This window comes from Buteo buteo, chromosome 11 (genome assembly GCF_964188355.1).
Source record: "Buteo buteo chromosome 11, bButBut1.hap1.1, whole genome shotgun sequence".
In the NCBI taxonomy this organism is placed as follows: Eukaryota; Metazoa; Chordata; class Aves; order Accipitriformes; family Accipitridae; genus Buteo; species Buteo buteo.
Window position 1 is genome coordinate 4,980,900 of NC_134181.1, and position 27,926 is coordinate 5,008,825.

The 27,926-nt window shown below is 37.6% G+C and overlaps 1 protein-coding gene across 4 annotated transcripts in view; it reads right to left on the minus strand.

The window, feature by feature from the left end:
- The window catches only part of CDH13 (cadherin 13), a 518,714-nt gene that overhangs the window by 426,430 nt on the left and 64,358 nt on the right, over positions 1–27,926 (minus strand). The window lies entirely within an intron of this gene.

Below are 27,926 nucleotides of genomic sequence, written 5' to 3' on the forward strand. Positions count from 1 at the left end.
AGTAATATTTTAAACCACTCAACTATTTAACAAGTAAATACCTACCTGTCATGATTAATAACACTATTTAACAAACAAGATATGTCAGACAAAAGGACCGGTTGGGCTCCAAGGTTGTTTGGAGTTTTTTGTTTATTTTTAGGCATTATGAAAAAAGTAATCATATTTTGCTGAAACTCATACGCCACTAGAATGAGATTACAACTGGTTAGCCTATTAAGAGAAGCTGTACAATAAATTCATTTTACAGGGCACAGAATAATGCAAATGAGCCATTCAATAGCACCCCTGTACTAGTGAAAGAGGCATAAAGAAGAAACATTGAAAATCACAGTTCTGATCTGGTTATGCTGCAAGGTGTGGAGTTACCGAAAGCTAAACTGCATTACAACAATAACCTCTTCAAAGATCAGCTTATACCAAACATTTCGGTTATTTATCACCTAATGAAATAAACAGGTTGATCCTATTTTCCAGCAGTAGTGACTTCATGAAACACTTAGGTAAATAAAAATATGGATCTCTGGTTTTCTAAAAAAAGGAAATAAATCAAGAATTGCTTAAAAACTTATTTATTACCCTTCACATGCAGTTGCATGGGGCAAAGTCATTATTCCACACAGGAAAACACTGATGTGACAAAAGCCATTAGAGAAAAAATTAAAATCATATTTCTCACAGCAGATAGCGGGCTTTGGAAAGGACGCCTGGAAACTATAAGGAATATGATACATGTTTAATTTCCCAACAGTGTGATCATTATCAAAAAAAGTACAACCTTCCACCTATAGTTTTCTTGATATTCCACAAAGTTATAGTATAAAGCAATTATTACTGCACCACAAAACTGAACTTAGTGCAACACTGAACATCTGCCTTTTGCACTGGCAAGCTAAAATCAAAAATGAGCTTACTGAAAACAATCTTTCAAAAAGCATAGGTTTGAGTATTAAACACATACACAGTGCTATCACCTTGAAATGTTACAAAAACAGGAACCAGCCCCCAGAACTCAGAAGTATAAGGACAAGTAAAAATGTCTGTTTCTCAACTTCAGGAAAACATTTGTTGAACATTTTTCTGACCTTCTCCTAAACAGTCACGAATGCAAGATTTTTAAAAAATGAATACAAGTAAATCCCTCAATTCCAGCAAAGGTATTAGAGGGGGAAAAAAAGTCTAACATCCAAAGACTCATAATAAAAATTGAGAAATTGCTGCAAGGCAAGAAAGCCCAATGCAAACCTGTCTACCAATTTTGACATGCTTTTATTTGACTTTAACTGTGTATTGGCTTTGTGTGGTGGGATTTTGATAGCAAAGGAGGTGGCTACAGGGGTGGCTCCTGTGAGAAGTTGCTAGAAGCTTCTACAGCTCCAATTCAGACCTGCCTCTGGCCAAGGCTGAGCCCATCAGCAACAGTAGTAGTGCCTCTGCAATAACATATTTAAGAAGGGAAAAAGCCTGCAGCAGAGAGGAGAGTAGAATGTGAGAGAAATCCCTATGCAGACACCAAGGTCAGCAAAGGAGGAGGAGGAGCGCTGAAGGAAGGGATGTCCCTACAGTCCATGGTGAGACAGCAGGCTGTCCCCCGGAGCCTGTGGAGGTCCGCAGTGGAGCACATCTCCACCTGCAGCCCATGGAGGACCCCACACCAGAGCAGTTGGATGCCCCCGAAGATGGCTGTGACTCCATGGGAAAGCCCACACTGGAGCGGTCTGTGCCTGAAGGACTGCGGCCCGTGGAAGGGGCCCATGCTGGAGCAGTTCACGGAGAACTGTCTCCCGTGGGAGGGACCCCACGCTGGAGCAGGTGAAGAGTGTTGAGGAGTCCTCCCCTGAGGAGGAAGGAGCAGCAGAGACAACACATGATGAACTGACCCCGACCCCCATTCCCCATCCCCCTGCGCTGCTGGGGGGGAGGAGGGAGAGAAATCCAGGAGTGGAGCTGTGCCCAGGGTGGGGGAAGATGTTTTAAGATTTGGTTTTTACTTCTTATTACCCTGTTTTGATTGGTAACAAGTTAAATTGATTAGGGTTTTTCTTCCTCCAAGTCGAGTCTGTTTTGCCCATGACCATAACTGGCAAGTGATCCCTCCCTGTCCTCGTCTTGACCCACAAGCTTCTCATTATATTTTCTCCTGCCTATCCCACAGGGCAGAGGAGTGAGCAAGTGGCCTCCTGGTGCTTTGTTGCCAGCTGGGCTTAAACCACGACAAACAGGAAGAGGATAATATGTTCTGTAGAACAAGCTATAGATTATTTTTTTGTGCAAAGTTATCTGCACATCACATGTTTTTGTTTTGTTTTTTTCAAAAGAAAAAAATTTACAAATTGTACTGAGCAATAGTAGTATGATAGTATTAAAATAAATAGTTCTGAAGACTGGCTTTCTATTGATTTCTGTTTAAAAAACCAAGCTCACAAGTGGATTCTTTTAGTAAGGACAAGGCCTGTTAATCACATCAATCTTTCTTTCAGTGGGTAATGTCAACTTCCCATTTTCATGAAACTGCTATGAACTTGAGACTTACAGCTCAGCCTACCAACTATAACTGAAACTACCCAGTGGTTTCAAGTGTTACAAGAGGGAATCATGAAAAACATGGTTAAGCAGTAAGAGAATAAGGCTTATACAATCTCAGAAAACCAGACCAAAAAACTATGGAAGTGATACATGGTGGCATACAGTACTACTTCTGCTTGTCCTATTTAGTAGTTCCTGGAAATAGAGGTATAAGCCAGTTTTCATTCCAGTTGGTAAAGTTTAGGGTCATAAATAATTTCAGGATGTAAAACAAGTCTAAGAAATCTATTTTTAACTAAGATGACAGAATATTGTTACATCATGCACATAATATGCCTATAGGAGAGGGAACTGAGCTTAGAAATCAGCAAAGTATCAAACAAAATACAAACCAGAAACTGCTCACCTATATGCTGACTTTTGCACACAGGATAGAGAAGAGCCTTAAAACATAGTGTAGTGAATAAATAGATAGTCCACCAAAAAAAAAAAGGAGGTAATTTAAGCCTTTGTTAAATACATGTATAACTAAGTTGTTTTAACAGGGACTGTTTGATAGATACAGAGCAGTTACAGTATAATTTAACATTATTTTAGCCTAGAATTCAATTCCAAAACTGATTATTAAAATTACTTGCACACTTTTATATTTCCTTGTTCAATGCTGGTTTTCAAGTGATTTTACTTTCTCTTACTAAAGAGCATTAACTGTACCTTATTAGTAGTAGGCTAGTTACCATATATATTTTTAATTCATTTAACTAATACGACCCAAGTTGTTGTATCACTGCTCATATTACCAGTCAAGAGCTTGTGCATTTATTTCAAATAGGCAGTAATTTTCAAGCTCCTAGAGTGATCCAGAAATAAATAGAAAAAAAAAAAAAGACAGGTCTTTTTGGCAGTGCCAGCTGCAACTTGAGGAGTATTTTTAATGAATTGCAAGAACACAGTCAAAAATTTAAAAGAACTTGTACTAACTCTTCTGAGTTTAGAGGAAGCATGCCCCAGGGGAAAGACAGCAAGTAGTTGAACACTTTTGAGCACATCACAATAAAGCAAAATCTCTAAAGCTTACAGACTCCCTTGTGTTAACAGTGACATTACATCAGGAATGACCTTTCCAAAGAAATAAAACCCATTAATGCTAGGAACATGATAACTACTAAAGATCAACATTTAGTAGCCAAAGTGTGTGTATGTGGCGGGGATATGGGGGGCAGAATCAGTCTGGTAAATTAATTAGAACACAAATAATATGAAACCAAGACCTTGGTCTATAACCCTTTCTCTTATAATTGCTTGCCATTTAAAAGCTGAATGAAATCTTTTACATAAAAGACACAGCTATTGACCCCACACGTATTAGTCAAAGAAAATCCTGCTATGTTGAGAATGAGATCTCATGAGTACTAGAAAATGCCTTAGTTACACCCTATTGAATACCTATTTCTTACTTCCTTACAATAGAACTTTCTTTCAACCATCAAGGAATGATACTGCTGGGAAGTATTGCAAGTTAATCATTAAATATTTCAGGGCTTTTTTCCAGTTGTTTGTAGAAACAATCACCAGAGTTATCTGTATCCATGAGAACATAATGATTTTTTTTTTTTTCTTTACATGACAGGAAAGCTGTCAGCCCTGAGGCATAAAGACATACGTATGGTTGTACCCCACAAACTCCATGATGAAACCTCTACAAAAAAACCCAAACATTTGTCTTTGAAATCCATAGTTTAAATCAGGTTAGGTTTCTGTGGTGGTTAGGAAACTCAATGTGTTATTGCAGCCTCCCCACTTAACACTGTGAAGAGCACTTTCAGTGTATTTATTAGTTCTATAATTATCTGTATTTACCAAGGCTATCCTCTGATCCACATGAGACTCAACAGGCAACAGACACAAGCAATAAACATATGAAAATTTGTGAAAAATGTGAATCTCTGCCTTGGATCTTGCAACCTGTATCTGCATCTAAACATTAATATTACCACTATAGTTGAAAGAGGTCAGAGGCACATCTTTAAAATTCCTGGACAGAAAGCATGTAAGGACATACTTTTGCATCTGTCTAGACTGACCAGGTAAAAAGGTCTAACATAATTCAGATTTGGGGGATCTGAAGAAGTCTATTTTTTATCCAAGAGACAGGCTAGACAAAATCTAGCATTTAAGCTGTTTTCTTTATGATGTTATATTTTATTTTTGTCTGAGCTGACAGCTCAGCAAAAGTGCTGAGAATGCGTACACCAGGATATATGCATTTGATCATGGAATGTCCTACCATTACTATTTGTAAGAGGGGTTAATTTATTTTTTTGGAAGTTTATATAATCAGATTTTTTGGTTAATTTTGACAAAAGTAAAAGCTGCTTGAGTTGTACGTAAAAAAATTAGAAATCTTAAAGAAAAAAATTAAAGTATCCAATAATTTAAAGGCCCTTTTCCTTGTACACAGCAATTTAAATTTACTGGAGCACTTTTTTTTTAAGTGCTTCAGCCTGGAAGTGATCGGGGTTCTGTGCTTGCACAGTATAAAGCAATTTGAAATTATTCAACTGCTTCAATTTTTTATAGGTACTTTTATTTGAAAATGATTGGGGTTCTAATCATGCTCAACATTGAACAATTTTGAATTATTTAAATGCCTTTTTTTAATCAATGCTTCATGTTTGGGACTGAATTCTAGGAGGTTATAGTACATTATCAGGCAGTTTAAATTATACAAGAATTTTATACTTTACAAAATCTTTCATCTCCTAAATAAGAAACAGTTTGCAAGGCTGAAAGCATAAAGCATTAAATTTCAAAATAAATCAGCATTATACAAAATCAGAAGCCTAGTTTTTCTTTTTTAAATATTGTAAAAGAACCTTTTCCATAATCAAATTCCCATGTCTTACTACATACTATAAAGCATGAGCATTTCAGAAGCTACATATACTTCGGTAAATTCAAATAAATTATTTCAAAGAAGGAGAACAAATTCTAAAATGTTTCTGAGTCTATAAAAAATAAGGATTTATTCCCACAGCATTTGACTTATCAAACTTCATGTTGAGCAAGCATTCAAGTCCTCTGTAGCATGGATACAGTGTGCTTAACAGCTTCTGGTTCAAGTTCATTGTAAACATTAAGTATATCAAGTAGGAAATTCAGGTTGGACTTCAGGGGACATCGTTCCCAATTTAGACAGGAGTGATACACAGAAACCTAGGGGGGGGGTAAATTTGATTATTGGAGTTATCTTTCTCAATAGTCAAGAACATGCTCTGCTCTTAAGCATTTCCATATGAAAGGAGAAGAAATTAAGGTGTGACATTTGAAAACAGCACTGGACATGTACAGATGGAGAACTGAGAAATACAGCTGGCAGGTCACATTACTAGTGAATCCTCCACTTTATTCTTACCCGGTATCGTTCATTAATACTCTACCAATATGCTTACATTTACTACAAAAAGTCCAATGCAAGTATTTTGTACTTTCCACCGAGATAGTCAACAAATATGAATGCAATCTAACCTCTGTTTTAAACTGTGACATTCTGGAAAGAAAAAATTAGTGACTAATTTCTTCAAAAGGCTTGTCTTCATATTTCACCTTTTTCTTTTTAACACAAATGACATAGAAGAAATAGGATAATTTGTCACCAAGAATAACAACCCAGTGTTCCTCTGCACATTCATTTGAAAAGACAGTAGCTAGTCCTTAAAGATATTGGCATGCCTTACTAATCATAAGCTTTTAATTCTGTCTCTCCAATTTCAATTAGTAAGTAAACACTAACATCCTCAGTTGCACTACATAGAGCTCCCCTTTATCCAGTTAATCATGTTCACTGCAGCTATTCCCTAGGCTGAGGTTTCAGAGTTCCTAGCTTCTGTAAATCCTCCGTATTACATCTTTTGATTCAGAAACAAAAATGCCGACATATCTTATCATTCAAAAACATGTGTCCTGGGTTCAGGAATCACTGTGTTTTCCTCCCTCCCAACAGTCAGCTGCTGTGCTCCATGTACAGAATTAAGTTGCAAAGCATTGCTAAACTCATCTGAAATATTTTAAGTTAAACCTCATATTATAGCAATTAAAGAAGCTGTGAGAAACCATAATTAGACTAAGTGTCCAACAAATATTAATCAGTAAAGTAGTATTCTATTATTAAGAAGCAGCCATTCACAGTAGGAGTTTCTCTTGTGAGAAACAAGATTAGGAACTGAGCCAAAAGCAGACCAGAAGGCACAGCAAATTGGGTTATTTGGTGCCTCATTTTAATTTATGAATGCTTTCACCTGTATTTCACTTATTTTGTATTGCCATTTTAGCAGAGAACACGTAAGCAGGCTCCAGCCTGCGATCCTAGATGCGTTGGTTAGTCCCAGTGTTCCCAGTCACTGTGATAAGGATTTCCCTTCCTCGATCCTAATCCAAGCCAAGAGGCAAATTTGGACCACACACCATGGGCAAACCACTTAACCTCCCTATGCTCCCCCATCTGTAAGTGAAAACAATACAATTAACATCCATAGCAGGGAGGCTCTGTGATTTACTTAAGTGTTTTGAAGAGATTTGAAATCTTGAATAAGTACTGTATAAATGCTGACAAATAATTCCTGTTTGAGGCACCATCAGTAACCATTTTGAGCATACAAGAAATAAGATCATGTCAGAAGCAAAGTTTCTAAAATACTAGGCCTGTTTTAGCTTCTTATTTTCTTGTTACACCCTCTCCCTTCATATCAGTTAAAATCTAATTAATGATAGCAGTCTTGTAACAAGTCTCCTTTTCTGAGATCAATTTTAGAGCTTTCCTCCTTTAAGTCTATTTCTCTGCAGTGAGAAAATACTGAGTGACTCAGACTAGAATCTAATAAGAAGTGTCAAGGATTTAATGTAAGAGACTTATTTTTTAGTAAAGTATTATTTCTAAGTTACCCTATTAAATACAGATAAACAACAACACGGTGCAAAACCACAAATTTATTTGGTGGAGGAATCTCTAATGCGATGACTTATAGGAAAACAAGTATCAATCAAATATCTGTTCTTTCCACTTCTGAGTTATTTTACATAGATTCTGATAAAGCAATAAACTGTGCTAATAGTCAAGTTTTCCACTGCTGCCCAGAAGAATTTTTTTTAAACAGCATGTTAAATCATACATTGTTACCTGAGCTGTTACAAAATAGATATAGCTTAGATGAATTCTCAATTTAAAATCTATATGCTATATCTGTAATACACCAGTAACTTCCTTATATATTAATGGTCTTACGTGTATTCATCACCCCTAAAGACATGCTTTCTTTAAAGGACAGAAGGAAAAAATATCTAAAAAATGCAAGATTTAAAATTTTGGAACTCCAGATTGTATTGTTTTCTAATTAGACTAAATATGTGTAATTTATGTAGAGATACTCAAGGCAAAAATCCAGGCATTATGATCTTTTCAGCACTGTTGAAAATTATAACCAAGCCCAATTTTTACTTCTGTAATTTCTAGCACCTATAGAAGGTTCTTTATTACTGAGGAAGCAGCAAGCAAACCAAGCCTACCATCCACAGTTTCCAGAAGAATTGCCTTTTATACATGATGAAATGCAACTCATCAATTAAAAGAATCATTCCAGTAAGTTCATGTATACAACCATGTTACCTTTTCCCTTTTGCACTCGTTAGTGCCTTGACAACAGCAAAGGCTTCATTAGTAACTAACATAAAATCAATCTTAATATACAAAATTGAGCAATAAAACCCTTGCAAGAGGTTTATGCTCAATGTGATACTGGGTTCCAAATCCACACAGGACATAATTTAAAAATTCAAATTTAAAGTTGTGATGTACATTGTAAGAGACAAAAGAAATTTTGAAAAACAAAGCTATAATGCAAATGAGACTGTTATGTTGCTTCTGCCAGCAATAAAATTACAATCCCTTATTGTATCCACTGGCCACAGAAGTGAAAGACAAGTAGCAACAGGAACAAATATTATATGGAGCAGATGGAGAATGAGAGTGTTTGATCAGATGTCAGGGAAACCACTATTTTATTACTTTTATTTAAATAAATTAAACAAACCAAAAACCCACAACTGATATCCAGAAAAAAAACGGCACAGTAGATTTGGCAATAGGTATCTACTAGTAGAAAAGTTCCTAAAAAGCAAGAGGTTGCTGCTGTAATTTATTCCCATGTAGTGAGGCAAGAAGGCACTTGTAGGGTTGTTTAGGGTTTGGGTTTTGGGGGGTTTTTTGTTGTTGGTTTTTTTTGGGTTTTTTGTTTTTTTTTTTTTTTTTTTAATCACCCGGTAAAGAGCTAGAGGAAGAACTCGGTGAAATCGATTAGCCCAAGGGGGAAGCACACCACAACAGAAAGGACTTGAAGGAGAAATAGGAGTTGGGAGAGGGGGAGGACAAAAATCTCATGCTTGCTCTGAAAGCTCACAGATGATGTTACACAACAGTGTTGTGTGTCTGATGGTTCTATATTCGGCACCCCCAAATAGCTCATAGACAACATGCTTTTGTATCCAACGTAAACACATCAGTGTTTTTTGGCATTCACTTTGTTTCACTAACATAGTTCATATTGTTTCCATGCTCACCAAAAACTGTTAAAAGAGAGTAAAGAAGGAATAATTGTTCTTTTTTTCATAGCTTGCTCCAGTCAGCTTAGAGGATGGAGAATTCTCCTGCCAACCTGCAAGGGCAAAATCCTAACCCCTCATGAAAGTGTCATCTGTGACAGAGCCAGAATCCCATCCCACTCATTTTTACTTAAACTCCATGGCTTTTCACTTGGCAATTTACTTCTGTCATTAGCTAGCTTCTATGTCCTAGATTTGGTTTCTCTTTTTTTTGGCTTTCATTTCTGCTCCCTTATCCTACATCCCAGAGGCTGCCAGGATTATTGGACAGTTGAAAGGGGCACATGTGCATGAATTCCCTTCACAGCTATGACAAAGACGAGAGCATCCATTTCGAAGTAGTGTTCAGTTGCCAGCTATAAAAACGCAGGTGGTCTGTGTGCTTAGAGCAAGTAGCTACAGGGAGGATTTCATACAAATACATACATTACCACATTTAACTCAAGTTTCCACTGCAAATTGCACTACAGCTGACAGACTACAACAAGACTAATATACTTTATAACCTTTACCTCCACAATATTAACTCATTCTAAAACTTAGTGCAGTAACACATTAAGACTTGAAGAGCTAGAAATTCTTAGCTTAGTTAACTCATTAGTAGACACCCATTTTTAACTAAGTTGAAGGATAAATGAAGCAAGAAATCAGTAAGTTGAAAGGTCTGTCTTCAGTTAAGATAAAGGAAAATTTTGTCAGGGAAAAAATTTCTATTCATCTTTCTGCCTGTGAAAAGCCTAGGGAAAAAACAATAAAGTCAATATCTTTAAGGTAGGTCAATATTAAAGCACTGTGATGGGAGAGCAGAAGACCATCTGAGACTAGCAAAGATTAAACTGGGACCAGAAATTACATTAAACTGCTTTTTTTCCCCCCAGAGCCAAGCGTGGCGATAAGACTTCACAAAGCAGAAATGAAATAAAACTATCCAATTCTGTTAATATTAATGAAATTTGTTGTCATCTGTTATGCATAACTTAGATAAAATATTCTATAAAAATAATTGAAATGTCATTTTTTTGCCTCCCCTGGGCAATATTACTGGTTTAGGAGGGTACACTGGAACAGTAGAAAAACAACAAAACTTTTTTTTAAGTTTAGAATTGTGGGGTGGTGGGAGGGGAAATGTTCTGGAAGTGTTGAATCATTTTGGTTTACCATTTTTGAGAAAAAACGAGCAGTTAAAAGCCTCCCAAATCAGAGTGTTTCATTTTCAGTTTAAGACCCAGATTGTATGGTTTCATTCACGTTAGCTCAACATTATACTTCAACTGCTGCTGTACAGTCTGGAAGCCAGCAATTTTGTCTCTCTTGTCCTGTGTGATAGGATCTCTATCTGAATGACAACTCTAGATACATTTCTGCCATTCAACCATACAAGAAAATTGGGTCCACAAATGAGGTACCTAAGCTGTAGCCTTAGTGGCCACATACCTTACCAAGGAAACACAAATCACTATTAAACTGGCACAAAAGAAAGGGTTTCTGTTCACTAATCTTTCAAAACTGAAGTGCATCAACTAGAAATGACAGAGTCTAAAATATATTCCATTTCTGATTTCCAAGTGGAAGAGGAAAAAGGTAGAATTATTTACAAGATATCAGAGAGAAGTTTCAGATAAAATATTTTGAGTTGCCTGTATGGCTTGACTTCACTGGCTCGCTGAACCACCAGTTCTTACTTATTTTTGTCATTGTTTAGAATCATTTCAGTATGCCATTATAGTGGCAATTAAACACCTTCATTAGTTCAGCATAGCATTTTATAGACATACCAAGCTGGCACAAGCAACAATACAAGATGTTAGTGAGGCATCCCAACACAGGCTGAACAACTATGGTAGGCAGAAGGATGAAACTTTAGCCCACAAGGAAAATTGCACAAATGTGACAGATTTGTTTCTAGTGACCAAACTACACCTTTCTTAAGTAATGTAGACAAAGTCCAGCACTGCCTAGTCATGGACACACCTTTCCAACCCCCAGCCAAGGTTGTAAAACTGGTAATATTTTTTCCTACAGCATAATCTAAAACAAAGCAAAGAAATAAATGTTTGGAGAAGAAACGGTAACATTAAGGAGTAAAGGCGGGCATTTCCAAATCAGAACTACATTTTGAAGTAGTTCAAGTATCAACCAAGCTGCCTACATATAACTTTCTAAAGTATTGAAAACCAGACTTGTCACCTTTGCCTAGTTTCAATGTACTGAATCACATGATAGTTTTGGAATGGCTACTAATGAAAAAGACCCCTTTAAAAATTTTTTATTTGAACTTTAGATCTACAGATGAGGAGTGAGTAAAGCTACAATAGCATCTCCAATTTACCTGATCTAGTTTCTATATAGCTATATTATAAGCTACGCTTTCATTACGTTTAAGTGAATGCTCACCAAAGCAGATTCTGGCAAACAGGAATAATGCATGAACTCTAAAGGTATTGCAGGATGCCTTCCTTCTCTATTATCCTCCTTAGTTTGTATTCCCCATTATATTTAGGGTCCCCCGTTGTGCCATAAAGAACAGCGAATCTATCTTGAGCATAAATTAATGTGAAGCTATTGCAGCAGTTTCTTGCTTCCCCTATGAATTCTTTCTACAACACAGCTGTTTCAAACATGCAGTAATTATTTTGCTGTTACCTACTACTAGAAGAAAGGAAGCTTGATAGCAATGAATTGAACTTGCCCTTTGTCCCCTTTCATTGTATCTACCTACAGCAGACGGCACCAAAATGCAACTCAGTTAAACACAGCCCTCTTGTCATAATATAAACAGAAGTTCTCCTCACTGCAGAAGCAGGAAAGTTTTGCCACAACACTCCTTGTTGCATTTGACAAGTTTATTCAAAAACAAATATTTCAGTGGGGAGGTCTGTCATTCTAATCCTGTTCTTTATGCGAGAGCAGCTAGTGCAATTACAGCTACCTGAATAGAAGGGCTCTTGCTTCCAGATGTTCCATTGTGCCTTGCAGACAACTGCTATAAGACAGGTATTATGAGTATTTTTTCCATCATTAGCTTCCTCTTAACACAGGCTTTACAGCTTCCTTGTTGATTCCTGTAATTGTGATAGTCATAGTAGAAGCCAGTGTAATGCTATCCTTCTATAGGTCTGCCATAATAGCAACAGAAAGAGAGCAATTGTACTGAACAAGGTGGTAAACTGAAGTTACTCCTGAGCTATTGAAAGACTGTTTAAAAGATAAAAAAAGAAGAAAAAAAAATTGAGTCAATGAGTCAAGGCTTGAAGAAAATCTTAGACTGTTCGTACTTCCAGGACACAAACCTCAAATTACAGTACCACTGATTAGCTATACTTGCACTGATTGGAGATACAGCAAACCTGCAAGAAGACCTCTGCAGGGGACACCAGGACACCGAGAAAGACAAGGAGCTACAGGAGCCAAAGTCAGCATGAATATTACAGCCAACTGAGGAAAAGACCTGGAAAGAGGCTCTACTAACTTTCGGCAGCAGCCTAAGAAGGTATACAAGCACCTCCATTACCTGCCAGGTTGCAGTAAGGTTAAGTGAAAGAAAATACACACAAAAAACCCTACTAACAAACCAGGCATTAGCTTCTCCTGTTGCATGTATTAACATTGGCTAACCAATAAGCTGGTTTTATTTCATTAATAATGTATTAGTGTCTATAATCAGCATAATGTGTTTGGGTTTTTTTTCCATCCTGCCTCTACAAGTACTAATAGAATAAGCCTTGTCATGAAACTGTTGAAGTTTTTCTTAATCCCATTGAAAAATAGCAAACAAATGCAAATAAAGCCATGCAGGAAGAAGAATAGTAAAGAACAAGGGTGTTTAAGTCTACATGTAGAAATCCTTTCAACAGATTGAGATTTGCATTTGTCTTTGCTTCTTAATATCAATTTACATTATTTGACATGTTGTTTATTGTCCAATAGCAACATGTTTTCTTCCCCCTACCTGTCATTTGCCATGTATAAGCAGTATTTATCTAGATATTAGGGTTCTTTAACCATGAGCTTCTGCTAGGAAAAGAGCAGCTTTCCTTATAATATGTAACTAATAAGCTGCTCCACTCAACTGCCAAGCATTTGCAGTTCTCTCTAAAGTCAGCGGAGGCTGTTGGTGCTCAGTTTTTTTCCATGGTTAAAACACACATAGATTGGAGAATAAGCATGGCCCCAAAACAAGTCTACCATCCATACCAACCACATTGTGCTTTGCCCAGAGCAACTGTGAGTAAAGACACTTGCAATGCAAGTAATGCAGTTACTGAGTGTGATAATCCAGAATTTCATTCTACATACAGTTACTCAGACATGAGCAATCACTATTTAACAACCTCACAAATGTGTTTTCTAGTTGCCAAAACCTTGTGGAAAACAATCTGTTCTACTGATTTTCTCCTTCAGAATAGAAGAAGTGTTATAAAGATAAAAATCAAAATCTGATCCAACTGGATCAGGAGTCAATGATTTTTAGGAAGTGGCATCACTACAACTTATCCAATTCAACAGCAGCAATGTATTTCCTAAGTGCAGAGATGCATTCATACACCACAAATGGCTCACACTCACTGAGATGGAAAGAAATGGTAGCGTCTCAACTTACATAGGGAATGATTATTATTCTCTAGGCCATTGAAAAAAATAATCTTATTTTGAAGTACTGTAAGCAATCCCCTTTTTCTCTGAAAGAAAAAAGTAATTGCTTCTGATTTGCTCGTTATCAAAGCATGATGATGCATCCTTTTCTTCTGTACCAATTCATTTACTAGACATACATAGCCATTCAGATACGCCACTTCTCATCCATATACTATTTTCTTTGCCTAGTGTTTTGGAAAAAAGGCTATAGCACAAAGGAAAGTGGGCAAAAATGCAAAGCTGCGTAGTGATGCTAAATAGCAATAGAGATGTTCTTCCAGAGACTTGACTGCAGACTGCACTCTCCCTTGTTAAACATACTAACTAATGTGAGCAAATTAACCACCTGGTCTATACTCAAATTCCTTTTCAAACATCAATTCTCTTGCAATTCCTTCCCCTGTTAATCTAGTGTTGAAATAAGAGAAAGATCTGTACAACCTTAGAATTTAAATTGTTATTAGACGGTAATGTGATGCTACATCTACACGAAGTATATTGTTTTTCTACCTGCAGAAAAATAGGAGGACTAGCTTGTAATTAAGGCACTGTACTCTAACTTAGAAAAGATGGTCAAGTTTCTAGCATTTATCATCAAATGTCTTTCAGAGAGGCTGGCAGACTTCTGACTGACATCCTTGAGGTTTGGCTCGGGTCCTTCACAACTTTGAGGAAATGTGGCTAACAGCTGCCTTCTCTGCCTGCCTCATCCCCATCTCCTTTATTTACTCAGTAATTTGGGGGGACAGATTATCAGTTACGACTCTTGGCAGCACATAGCCTCATGCTTCCCAATCTCAGTCAAGCAAGACATAAGAAATCCTTGAGGCCATGTCTAGATTTTCTCCCTTTTCTACAGCACAGAGCACAGCTCCCATTATAATAAATCATTCCCTGAAATGGTAACTGACAGAGTAAAAACACTTTGAATAGTAGCATATTTACACCAGATGTGAACATAGGTCACCAGAAAGATGTTCAGATTAAAACAGATGGAGAATCAATGAGGCAGAGAGCTATAGGAAAGCACTTCTGCATGGCAGAAGCAGCAAAGGCGGCTGTGACTTGACTCTGGAAAGGGAGAGACTCTGAGGGAATAAGGGGAGAAAGCTGCCAAGGTCCCTATGATCTTCCTTTTTCTACACTTACACAGGATCTTTCAGTTCAAAAAGTAGCTTAAGAACAGTTCCAAAACTTACGGAAATCAATGGGAAGCTGTCCAGAAACTATAGTGGGGTTTGGATCAGACAAACAATGAAATATTTCCTCATAATAAAAAAGATCACATTTATAAAGATCATGAAGTGAGACCAATAAGTATCCTAACATCTGTCATAGTGTTTGCCAGGGGAGAACGGTACATACATAACATAGGCTATTCAATTTTACACCAATGCACAAAGGGAAAGTTTTCATGATACCTTCTACATAGAGGGGGGAAAAAAGTATAAATGGATAGAAAAAGGATAAAATATTGTAGAATCTGACAATAGAAAAATAAAACAGAAACAAAAGCAGAGTATCTTAAAATGAGTCATAGATGATATGCTGAAAAGACTATTTAATATAGACATTAATTTTTTATACTTGTATGCACATTCATTTCCTATAGAAAATATTTCTTTCTATCTCATGTTTCATCCCAGCAAGTCAGGGCCTACAGAAAAAAAAGATTGTATAATCATGTTCTTTCTCTGATACTTTGAAAACTTCATTGAATAAGTGACATTGGTTCGCATCCTTCCTTTTCGTCTTTGCTGTTCTGTTTTACTTACCTACTCCCTAAATCAACAGTAGATGGTTCAAAATGCCTACTTCATCATGGAACAGGTTTTAATATTGTTGGTACAATTTTACAAGAGACAGGAAGGGTGCAGTGTATGAGAGCTAGATGACCTGATTAATACTTTTTATATCTAGAATATATTTGCACACTGGTGTTGCTTAGGCACACCGATGATCCAGGCCATATTAGCCCTTGAAATTATCATCTTTTACAGAGCATTTATGCCAAAGCAACATTAACCATATCTGACTTCATCCAAAGTCCAGTAACATTAATGGAAATCTCTCCTTGGATCAGATCACTAGTTTCCAGGGCACAGATAAGAAACCTGGGTATTCTTCCCGTTGCCAGCACATTCACATGCAACAATTTTATTCTTAAGAGTCCCTTAAGCTCTCTTCTGTCCCAAACCTCTCAAGTTTCTTTTCATAGCCTTAAAACAGGTTTTGAGAGAAAGTCTCTACTTATTTCCATGCACTAGCAGCATGATAATAGTTTACACAAAGAGAAACCATAGCATTCAAGGAATAAAGCAATGATGCCAGAGATGTGTTTGCTACTATATTCAGTGTTTAAAAAAAAAAAAAAATGCACTTACTAGCTTTTTGACTTTTAAATGATGTGGCTCAGTAAGGGTTCCCCAAGTGTGGGGACAGGCTGACAGAAGTAGAGAATAATCATTTGCAAGAAAAGTCTTTGAAACAAGGTACTGTACTCAACTGAATAAAGAAACACCAGCAGCTCCGCAGGCAATATTTTTCACTTCTATAAAGAACAAAGTTATAGGACTTTTTCATTTAGAGGGCTTTAAAAAAATAAGCAAGCAATAGATGCCATCTTTACTTAGGTTCTAAATATTTTCTTCCCACCCACCCCACCTTTCTGCTAACTCCTTTCAACACTCCCTGTTATGAAAATGTTCTATACCGATGTAATTTGATGATAACTTCCTTCATTTCCTCACTGCCTTAAAAATGTTCCCTAGACAGACACAGCAATCACATTACGAAGATATCCAGTTGCCCAAAGCTTTCTTTTTCACTTAGAGCATACCTACCCATCTATCCACTACCAGAGATGACAATCTGCTGAGCTGAAATGGAGTGAGCACACACATTAAATAGCAACCATCAAATACATACATCCTTTTTTATGCTACTATACTTGTTACCAAGATACTTTAGCCAGGCTTGTTCACTAATTCACAACTTCTCCTCCTGTTGCCCACCTGCTATACAGCAAGGGATTTTCCTTTTCCTAGCTCACTTTCATAAGACCATTTCAATATAAAGTCTACCTACGTGGCAAACAAAAGCCATCTGTCAAAGGGAAGAGCTGACTTTGCTAGCAGAGATTTCAGTCCCATGTATCGGGCACTGCTGCAATCCCATTGCGCTACCTCTGTCTTTAAGAGAAGCTAGGAAATGTAGATGAAAGAATTCATCAGACTGGTAACTTCACTCCTGAGGCAGCCTCCCCAGCCTTTCAAAAGAGAATCCCATCCAACAGCGCTTCTTCTGTACTTTGGATTCATGATCACAATAAGACAACATAATAGGTAGGTGGGAATTGGGTAGTGCTAAAGAGGAACTCCTTGAAGGGCTGTGATAAATGAGAAAGAGCAAAAGAAGGTATACTTAGAAGTCCTGTTGCTTCTGCAAACTCTGTGGCAAGTCACTAGAGTATTACAGCTGAAAACCCAAGTTTCAGAGTGCATTTTTAACTTCCCTCCCCCAACATTGCTATATAGGGGGCTCTTCAATAGACTGAAGTCCTATGTGACATAAGGCTTGTGGCTTCCGAGACTACTTTGGATCCCTTTAAATATTATGGTGATACTATCACTGGGAATATTTCCAAAGAAGCATTTATAAATCTTAGAATTCTACAGTTCTCAAGGTGACATAGATTTCAAAGTAAAAAAGAAACACAATGATCATCCAGGTCCAAATTACTACAAAACAAAAGACATATTTTTCCTCAGTAATTCCTTCTCTGCTTTAATGACTTCAGCTGCATGCCAAGGATGAGAAGGTGTTTTTACTCATTGAGACAGCCTACTTAGGGACTTAATTTCAGCAAGGGATGTAGAGGTATTAGATGAGAGTCCTTGTGTGATGGAAAACCTAAATATGAAGGGGAGTCAGTGTCAGAGTAGTGAAACTCCCAACAGCTGCTAAAATATTAACACCTTCTTCTCACCCACTGGAAGATGAGACATACCTGCCTCAGCCCAGAGGAGCTTTCCATGGTGTGGGATTCAGGTAATGGCCCACAATAAATCAAAGTAGTCCATGTGATAATTTTAACAGTAAACCTATACTACATTGAGTTGCTGATATAACAATACCAACGGAGGAAGTAATAGAGCCCATAGTGGATGATATCTATTATTATTTCTTCTTACACAACGTGCATGAACATATGCATGCCAAAACCTAACTTCTATTTTCTTATCTGCAGAGTGGGTAGAAATCAAGGGTCTGGTAGAAGAATCTGCTTGGAAGAGAGCCAATAATACAGAAATGGGAGAATCCTTCCTGAAATACAAAGCTGACCAATTAGTTTTCAACTTAGTAACGTTTTATCAGAAAAGGCAGTTTTACAAAGAATAAAACGTTTCAAGGGCATGTATTTCTATTCAAACCTGATTTCAGTGATGCCAAAAGAAATTAATGATGTTCTGACCTGCATAATATTGAATTACATAATGGCAAAGTATTTCGTATTTAAAAATCAAAATACAGTGTTTCAGTAATGAGAAAATACAGCACTTCAACAATTCCAGAGGATTTTTTGTTTGCTTTTGCATTTAAGTTCTGTAGTAATTTTAACTGAGAAAAATTCAGAACACAGTTTTCTCAAAGTGCTTTCCTTTCCCTCAGAATATCAGTTCTGCTTCCCAGCCAGTACTAATCCAATGCGCTTAACTGAAATTTTGTTTCACTCAATCTCAAAAATCCCAACCCAGATGCTCCAAACTTGACTGTCTCCTAGGGGTGTCATCTATAATCGTAACCTTGAGAAGAAACATGCATTCCTTCTGTTAATTCAATAAGCAGGGGAAGGTTCCTCAGCTTGTAGCATCATGGACAGCAAAACAAACCTTGGTTATAAACCTCACTAATACTTTCTAAATGTACACACCTGTACCTGAATTGCTTTTCATGCTCGCTACACAGCTCTCCGGCATATTTACTTTTGATTTGCAAAAGCAGCCACTCCATTCCTCTAAAGACACTGGGACTTTTGTAATCAACCGTAAGCGGAGGCATGCTGATAAATCCTCCCATCATTTAAATACATTTATACAACTATAGCTTATTCCCCCAAATTAACTAGAGTTTTCAACACTGACTGCATTGGTTTCTACTCAATGGAGCTTCATGGATTAAAAAAAAGCTAAATGCAGATCAGCCTGCTTTGAATAGGCAATGCTAGAATGCACAGGTATAGTTTAATCCTACAGGGCTGTACCTGCCCCAGGAGAGAGATGTTGTGCTGATATAGCCAAACCGGCACAACTTTTGTTGTATTGGCAAGGCATTAAATGAAAGCAGAATTAGGCCAAGAATTAACACTTCTGAAAAAAGTCCACTTATCACTCTTAAGGTGGGAGCCCAAACAATAGCACTCAAAGTTAATACAAGGCAACAATAGAAAATGGCAGCACGCATCACCCAGCCTTCACTGCAGTACACAGGGAAGCGTATAATCAAATGAGAAGCAGCACAATGCACATGCAATCACACACATCTTGAAGGCAGGAGAACTACTCCATCCCTCCTGCCACTGCAGTTGTGGAAATTGTAGGCTCACCTCCTTCCTACAAGAGTTCACCTGAACTCTTAATTGAAATACACGGGTGTCCTGGTTTCAGCTGGGATAGAGTTAATTGTCTTCCTAGTAACTGGCACAGTGCTATGTTTTGAGTTCAGTACAAGAAAAATGTTGACAACACTGATGTTTTCAGTTGTTGCTAAGTAGTGTTTAGTCTCAAGTCGAGGATTTTTCAGCTTCTCATGCCCAGCCAGCGAGAAGACTGGAGGGGCACAAGAAGTTAGGAGGGGACACAGCCAGGGCAGCCGACCCAAACTGGCCAAAGGGGTATTCCAGACCATGTGAAGTCACATCTAGTATATAAACTGGGGGGAGTGGGAGCAGGGAAATCACCGCTCAGGGACTAACTGGGCATCGATCAGCAGGTGGTGAGCAATTGCACTGTACATCATTTGTATATTCCAATCCTTTTATTATTACTGTTGTCATTTGATTAGTGTTAGCTTTATCATTATTAGTTTCCTCTTTTCTGTTCTATTAAACTGTCTTTATCTCAACGCACGAGTTTTACTTCTTTTCCCAAGTTTCTCCCCCATCCCACTGGGTCGGGGGGAGTGAGTGAGGAGCTGTGTGGTGCTTAGTTGCTGGCTGGGGTTAAACCACAACAATAGGACATCAGAAGTGATGCATGTATCTTCTTTGACACCATTTCACTAATTTGATACAGACTGACACCTGGGTGCCACATCTGAAAATCGGCATGATTTCTCTCAATCCTTAATTGTCATGCAGCATATAATGCACCTTACTCTGATATTCCTGGCAGGAGACAACATATTAGCTATGAAATTTGTAGGCTTGTGCCAAATTTACAAATACAGGCAGCAAAACTTATGGAAGGGGCAGACAGGGCTAGGAAAATGAGGAGTAATTTAATGCAAGTGTTCTGTAGTGCTCCCCAGGCTCCATGATTAGGGATGTCAAAAATTTAAGTGCTCCTTCTGGTTAATATTATGGAGAACTGATTATTACTCACTGTATATAAGGTTTTCTAAAATGATTGTATTTTTCATAAGAAAGACTCATTATTTTGTTCACTAAAGTGTATTTTGCATTGTGCTCAATAATTTCCCCCCCCAAAGTGGAAGCTAATTGTTAAGTTCTGATTTTAACCATTATTTCCTTTTACTTAACTTATTTTTACTCCCTGGTGTGGTAGATAATGGTATATGTTTTTTAAAAAAATAGAGAGGGGGAAAAAAATACATTTGCTAATGCAAGTAGGCATAACTTACGTTGAGGGCTAGACTTTCAAATGCATACCATCTAATTTTCTCAGAGAAGTTTTTAAAAACCCCATTTAGAGATTGCTTTTGAAGGTGAAAGTATCCATGTGTACAAGGTGAGTGCAAGTTGTATTTATATATTTGCCCATACTTCCAAATGCTAAAAAGTATGTTTGTACAGGTCACTTTGATTCATTGAGCTGGATACACCTTACAGACACATTTACATAACAGAAATAATCTTGATTAATTACTGAAGATTTCTGGATTAACAGCTATGCTCTCATGCACAGCTGAATAGTTCATTAGAGAATTTAACCTAACTGCAATATGTCTAAAGAAGAATACATTGAGAAAGAACTGTAATGAGATAAGCATAGTCAGCAGTCACCTGTTAAAACAAATGAAGCAGACTTTTACTTACTTTTTTTTTTTTTCAAGGAGGGGTTGAAGGGGAGAGGTAGTTTCTTGAATCAATATAGAAAAATCTGCTAGTGAAAATTCCTCATCCTATTCCTAGTGAGTAAAGACTTAAGTGGTAGCATCCAAGAGCTAATTCTCCACAGAAATAATAATCTGCCATCTTCAAAAACAAAGATTTTCATGGAAATATAGTCTGAATGTCTTCAGAAAGGTCTTCGGTGTAATTTTGATGTCCAAGCTGTGTTCAACATTTGGTAGAAGCTGCATTCCTGAAATAGAGATCAGTCTCGCACAGTGGTAAAGTGATGCAACTCTACAGATAAACCATTGTGGTAAAACTCTGAAGAGATCCAGTATGAAATGATTTGGATGCTTCCTGTAACATACCACTGTTTTTCAGTACCTAATCTTTGCATGTGCTAATCTCAGTATTGAGCTAATGTCAAGCAGCAGTTTGATATTCAATTATCCATTAGTTGTGCACAATTTCACATCCAAGAATGTGATTCACCCATGTTAGACTTCTGATCCACAGAGAGGTGTTTCTTTAATATGACTATTCAGACCTATTTTAGGACGGTATATCAGGTAAAGATTAACCACACTACAAAAAATACCTAATCTTCTTCACCGACTTAAAATAACCAGGAGAACTAGGTCAGATACAGACATACACAGTCAAAGTCTAAAATAAGAGGAGATGTATGTAATGGAGCACCCAAAGAAGGGTTGTTTATGAGAATCTGGTTATCTTTCTTTCTACATACATGAATATACTTGTCTGATCCAACTGCTCCCGTAGTTGATAAAAAGACACCTTCTTTCATTGTAGGGAAATCTGATTCCTCAGTTCCTATTACAGCCACAAAACTATCTTCAACTGCTTTTAAAAGGTATATATTTTTAGCCTTCCTTATTTACTGAAAACAGTCATAACAAAACTCGACTGGTTTCTTTATTTCTAACAACAACCTAGTTGAGACAGTCACTGCTGGAAAGCTGACGGAATGAAAGTGTTCATTAATCACCAGCGCATAAGTGCATAGGAGATGCAAGTCTGTATTTTGGTTGAGAAAGGGGTAATTTACAGTTGCCCACATTCCTCAGAATCAATCCAAATTCTGTAAGAGAGGCATAGCAAATCAGTCTATAATCAAACGTTCTCTAATAAGATTAAAACTTTAAGTCAATCCACAGGCAATGGGAGGTTTGCTTGTTACCCAAACTCTAGAACTGAATGTTAAATTAAGGATATGGTATTTGCTACATAAAGACAGTCTCTGTTATTGGAATTCAAAGCACAACTGATTAGGCACTTACTCGAAGTGATTTATCCTACCCCTGTCTCCACTGGCATTGCAAAAATGCCTGCTGTGGACATCAGGTGTGTTACTCTGCTTTACATATTAATCTGATTCTAGAGCTGTGCATTAAACACTGTTCTCAAGATTTACTAAAATTCTCCAGAATTTCAAAGTTCCTAAGATTCCAACCAAAGAAACTAATATATACAGATATACCCAAACTCAAGACTGTTACTATACCCCACAGAAAAGTAACAAACCAGAGGATAAACACAGTCACCTAGCTACGGAGTTTGGCACTTTTGTTTTCACGTGTTAGTTTCAGATTTTTTTCAGCCTGCAATAGTCACACATACAGGTTTGGCAAAATATATGTGTACTTTCTTAATACATTTTGCTGATTAAGGTTTGGTGTAAGAATACACTTGAATGCTTCAGCCAACAACTTCAGCCCAAGTGGGACTAATAGGAACCAGCTACCTATCTCTCCCAAATAAAACAACAAAACTTCCAGAATCTTGACTCTCTTGTTACTGCGTTGTTTCCTTATAAGAGGAGTTATGTAAGTAGCTCATTTTGTAACTAAAGCAGAAAGCCATTTACTGCAAGAGCCTGCATGAATTTTTTTTCCTGCGCTGTTTTTAATCAAACTGAGAACATGTCCATCATTTGTGAAAGTCTTAGAATTTACTGAATCACTGGTTATTAAGCAGCAGTAAACAACATTAAAAAGGTTCATATGTGCAGCATCTTCTGTAGCTGAAAGTTTTTCCTTGCATCAGAAACCCAGGAAGAAATTCTGCTGACACGTGTGCAGAGCTGGCAGGATCCACAGAGCCACCTGCATTCTGCTGTCCTCTTAGTGATGTGCCAGTGGCTCTTGCCTATACTCCCAGAAACTTAAAAAAAATCAGGAATCCCAAGTGTCAATGAAAAGAGGCAGGGGGAAGTTTTTCTTTATTCTCCATGCAGCACTTCACCTGATAACAGAAGGCTCATTCCACCCAGGTGTAGAATATGCAGTGGTTATTTATTTGCACAAATGAATCTTGGCAAATTACGTACATCTACTTTTGCGGAATCTCCTGAGATCACAAAATCACACAACTGGGGGGGGTGTCAACCCCACCAAATTTGAACGCTCAGAGATCATGTTTCTTGCACATACTACCCAGCTGTCTAAACTGATACTTGCATAAATAGGAGGTACTACAGCGGTTCACAGCAAGGACCACTATGCCTTAGGACAATACTGGTGCATGCTAGGCTTGGGTAACCCAAGTGCTAGCATGTCTAACACAGAGAAGCATAGTTTCCCAGCTGGAAAGGCTCTGCAGAAGTCATTGATTTTATGGCTTTAAACCACCACTTAATCTGACTTTATATCTCTCTTCTATGCCAACAATAAGCTGTAGTTTCTTATGTTTGGATGCTCATCTGTTGTCATTTGTCTGGTCAATAAAAGCGGAAAAGATAAGAAAGGGTAACACAAAATTTTGACAAACATCTGGCAGTTAGAGGTACTAAGCTGCAATACAAAAGATGCAGCTGAAAAGATCAAATAAAAATAAAGACTAAAAATAATAAGTGAAAATAAATAAAAACTAGCCTTTTTCTATGACACCAGCTCTGGAGCAGAGAATCACCAAAAAGTAAAAAAAAATTAAAATATCAACCTATTAGACCCAGAACACCTACACTTCATTCGGCTGGATTTACAAACATGCATCATTCTGACTCAAGACCCAAAAGAACAGAAAACTTTCTTGGTTAGTGGTAAAGATGTTCAGAATGTTGTTTTACATTTCATTTTTGCTTCATCGACTTCTCAGGCCTCAGGGGACTCAACTGAATTGCATAAGCATAGAAAATGAGTTATCCACCCTGCAATGTCCACATCGCATATAAATGCACATTCTTCCAACCATTTTTGACTGGTGTCTGGATAAGCCCATTCAAGAAAAGAATATTCAGGTAAAACAGCATAAACACCTCTAAGGTTAGCAACCCCCTGCAAAAGCATCAGTGTGTCTAAACACACCTACTCTCCTATATATATAAAAGTCTCAAACTAATCAATTTTCATATCTGTACCATATAAAGTAATAAGGTTGCTTTACATCTTTTGCACTGGTGCAGGCAGTTAGAAAGCAAAGTCAGATCTTTACAGGAACTGATCAAAAAAGGACTGTGATTTCCGAACCAAACCAAGCAGTCAAAATACATGGTCTCTGCTCGGCTGACAAAACTATAACATCCACATTTGTGTCCAAATAGAACCTATCGTAATGTAATCATTAATCAGTCTGATTTAGAATAACGTTTGCAACAACTGATTACCACCGCACATAACCATTTATCCTTTGAAATCTGAAAATGCTTCCCCTACCATTCAAGACAATGCAACTAATTCTGCCAGTATGCTGGGGCTGGGCAGAAATGCCAGTGACTCATCTCAAAATGATGGAGTCTTGCCTAAAATAAATAGCGCATACTTTCAGTATATTCAAAGGCTAAAAGCCACCGTTCGTCTCCAAACACCCATGACAGACATCTGTACCCAGTTACACTGTGACCTGTGACTTTAACATCATTGCTCCTGAATCATGTGCTGCAAGTATACAGAGTTTTGTTGCTGTCATTATCAGATCAAGTTTCCATACGTTGACATTCAAGGTAAGAGAAAGAGCTTCACACCACAAAATAGCAGGAACTACGGAAGTAACTGTCATATATGTAAAACAGAGTTAGACTCATACTTGGTGAGTGTCATTTGAAATAACTGATCAGGCTTGGTAAAAGGTTGAAGACAAATTTTTGTTTATTCCTTCACGATGTATACGAATTAACTGTTGTTGTTCAGTTCACACCTCACTAGGAGGTTTCCATTTGGGGATATCCCATTTAACATGGGGAAAAAAACCAGCCCTGACAAATCCAAAGTGAACATCTGAACTGAGAGGAGAAGGGGAAGAAAGCAGCAGAGCAGATGGGGAGAATTAGAGAATTTTTTTTCTGTGAGGGTGCCTGTTCCAGATACAGGTAGAATTGGGACAGGCATAGGCAACAGCTCAGCACACACAGCAGGGCACCAACACTAACACAATGGCAAATGACATACTCTTAGACCCTGTGAGCATCTTTGTGCTTTTATCTCATTACTGTCACACCAGCAGGCAGCAGAGCTGCCAGCAGCAGAGGCTAATCTCCCTCACAGTTTGTTCCCACTGGATTGAGAAGGGGCCAAAATGTGACAGGGCATTGAAGAGGTAGAAGGCAAAACAGAAGTCGAAAGGACTGCAAGAAGTTCAATCCAGGGGTAACAGGACAATATTTATATACAGCTGCCCACTAGCTACAACCTTTTTCCTGTCACAAGCATCCTGCCTAAAAGAAGATACGTAAATAGATAATGGGTGAAGGACAGACATTAGAAGAAACAGAATTAATCCGTGTTTGGGAAGAAGAGGCTCTGCCCATCTAATCTTTCTGCTTTTCCAGAGCATAAGGAACAAGGGACATTTCTCTTGCACTGTTGATTGCTAAACAGTTTGTTAAAAGGAAAAGTTTTAAATAATTCTGTAACTGGGCATAATTCCACCTAATTGAAAACCGAACATTTCACTGTTAGCGTCATTGAAGGATTGAGCCAAACTACTTTCATATGAACAAATTGTTTTGTCTGCCTTAACATACAGCCTGGCATGTAAGTGGCAACACAGAAGCAATGTTGGAAGACATCATAACAAAGTGCCTACACAGCACTGCTCAGCAACTGCAGTGTCCCTATTTGTCTCTAGAATTAGATACACTTTCCTCCAGACTTGTCTAACCACTTGATTGGTGTTTTGGCACTCCAAAACAGTAAATGAAAACCTTTCCCCATTGAATTTAAATAACGCTGAAGTTGCAATAGGAGACAATGAAGCCAACACTCAACATTAATAGTGGAATTCATTCCTCATTACTACAGGCTGGTTTCAAAGGAGAAGAGAATATTTTTATCAAAACATTCTCATTACTTTTCAAAGTGTTCCATCTTCCATAGGGATCCAGAGTTACTTATGCTTTTACATAAAATACCTAGTTACTTATACTTTTGCACTCACTCTAACTCAAATCTAAAATAAAGATCTGTGGGAGGGTCGCTGCCACAGGAAGCTTGCAGCATAGCTCTATCTTTTGGGGAACAGAAGAAAGTTTTAGTTGGGGGCAGAGGGAAAGGTTGGTTTTTATTAGGGGAGGGGAAAAAAACCCAAACAAACATGTTGAGGACCACGTGGTGGTTCCTTTCAGAGAAATTCTAAGAGGGCCTTTTAACATGTTAACAGCAGACCCCACCTCCAAAATACCTGTATCCATACCACTGGGGAAAAAAAAAAAAAAAAAAAAAATCAGTGGAGATCCTTATCACCAGTCTCTGCAAGGACCCCATGAGAAAAATCCCAATACAGCTGACTATAAGCAACTAACTTGGAAAGCCCTCTAAGGAGGTGTTCTAGCTGCTCAGCATCACATTTAGCATGATAGGGTCTCAGGGAAAGATTAAGACACAACCACAGTGTAATTAAATAATTATCTTAAAAGCTCAAGAGCCTTCATTCATCTTACTTCAGAAAAAGGCCACCTTTTACCAAAACAAATCCCCAGTAAAAAAGGGGAAGCAAAAGACTGTCAAAGATGCCATATAGCAGAGAGCTAATGAGAAAGTGAATGAAAAAGGAATTTTCTTGTAGAATGACAAGTACATTTGAGAAGCACGAAAATGTCTTCACTGAGTAAATTCCCACTGAATAGGCAGCGTAGCATCCTGAAGAGCTACTTATGAGCCACATGCATAAAGCTGGGACTCAATCGAAGTTTATTTATTGGCTGGTCCTATGTTGCTACATTGCTTTCCTGAAGTCCTGCTGCTGAATTCTTTAACAAAAAGCTAAAAATCCATTAATTTTTATCCTGTTGCTCCTTCCCATTCAATTGATTACCCAGTTACAAGCAGGAATGCTACGGTGTTGAGAAAAGGCAAAAGGGAAAGGTGGGGTTGAAAGTGAAAGACCATACAGTCTTCAAACCAAGGCATACACCACACCTTTCTGGTTTGGAAGGCAAGGTCTAGATCACTCTCCCCAAAATAAAATATAGCACATTTCCAAGCTACAAAGACACAGAACCTGAGTAACAGAATCTGTGTATGCAGTCTTGTGGTCACACTTTGATCAGGAAGACCATTCTTACGTGGTACACACATGATTTGCAGGACAAAATCTGGCCTTTTTCCTACATACCTGGCTGGTTCATGAAAAAAGTGCAAGTGATCATTTTTTTTTCTGTCTCCCATTTTAGAGACTTCTTTTGGAAACTAGTATTCTTCTGTTACTAGGAAAAATAAAATCAAAGCCTCTCCTTAGATTCTGAATTAAAACTAAATAGATCACTCTATAGCTGTAAGTATTGATTTAATAAAACTGAAGCCACAGATTTACTGGTAAGAAAACAATCACTTTCTATAAGGAAAAAGTAAACTCCTAAAAA